Here is a 1,217-nt window from a genome sequence, read left to right as displayed (position 1 = left end):
GCCTACCCTCAACCTCATGACTACTTCTCAGTGTGATCGTTTTCACATGTTCTCTTGGATTAGTTCGGTGTTACTAGGTAAGGTTTCTTGAGGTCTCTCCGATAACGACTTCGCAATTTGCCCCACTTGATTCTCTAAATTGTGCAATAATGCGGTGTGGTTGTGAAGTGTAGCTTCGACCCACTGAAACCTCATATCCGATGATTGGATGAACTTGGTCAAAGCTTTCTCTAGATCGATCATCCGGGTCTCCAAGCCTGAAACTCAATTCTCCATGTTTGGGGCTTGTTGTTATTGTTGGAAACCTGGTGGTGCCATGGCCTTTTGTTGCCCTTGATTATTCCATGAAAGATTCGGGTGGCTTCTTCAACTCGGATTTTACGTATTGCTATATGGATTGCCTTGGCTTCTCATTGCATTACCCACAAAATCCACTTGTTCCACCGAGGATGTACTACCAATAGAAGTCGGGCAATTAGACGAACCATGTCCTCTCCCACACCTAGTGCAACTAGTCAAGGCCGCAACTCTAGGAGAAGTTGGAGTATCTAACTTCTTGCTCAAAGACTCAACCTGGGTCACCAATGAAGTAACTACATCGATCTCATGAAGTCCGGCTATCTTCTTTCTGTCTCTTGTGTTCCACTGATAACTATTCATAGCCATTTCTTCAATAAGATGTCGGGCTTCTTCAGGGGTTTTTGCTTCCTAAGGTACCTCCTGCTGCTGCATCAAGTAACTACCTTGTACTTGGGTTCAACCTATTATTAAAAGTTTGAATGATCATCCACTTGGGAAACCCATGCTAAAGACATTTCTGTAGGAGCTCCTTGAACCTATCCCATGTCTCACAACGATACTTCAATTCCAATTGCACAAAGGAGGAAATTCCACTCCTGAGCTTTGCAACTTTTCCAGGAGGGAAATATCAGGCAAGGAAAGCTTCTACCATCTCCTCTCAAGTAGTAATCGATGCTCTACGTAATGAATATAGCCACTGCTTTGCTCTCCCCTTCAATGAAAAGGGGAAGGCCCTCAATCTGATAGCATCATCTGTAACACCATTAATCTTAAGCATGTCACACACTTCCAAGAAGTTCTCGATGTTGTTGTTCGAATCCTTATCGTCCAAACCATTAAACTGTGCTGACTATTGTATCATCTTGATGAATGCTGGCTTTAGCTCAAAGTTCTGAGCTGTAATCGATGGCCACACA

The 1,217-nt window shown here is 43.5% G+C and overlaps 1 non-coding gene across 1 annotated transcript; it reads left to right on the top strand.

Moving 5' to 3' along the window:
- The first annotated feature begins 797 nt into the window (after window positions 1-797).
- On the top strand, window positions 798-904 carry LOC120266189. Its single transcript, XR_005538031.1, has one exon. It is a non-coding gene; the product is annotated as a small nucleolar RNA R71 (small nucleolar RNA).
- Window positions 905-1,217: the final 313 nt, after the last annotated feature.

This window comes from Dioscorea cayenensis, chromosome 7 (genome assembly GCF_009730915.1).
Source record: "Dioscorea cayenensis subsp. rotundata cultivar TDr96_F1 chromosome 7, TDr96_F1_v2_PseudoChromosome.rev07_lg8_w22 25.fasta, whole genome shotgun sequence".
Lineage (NCBI taxonomy): Eukaryota > Viridiplantae > Streptophyta > Magnoliopsida > Dioscoreales > Dioscoreaceae > Dioscorea > Dioscorea cayenensis.
Note: the sequence above shows the minus strand (reverse complement) of the source record. Positions and strands in the feature narration are given on the sequence as shown.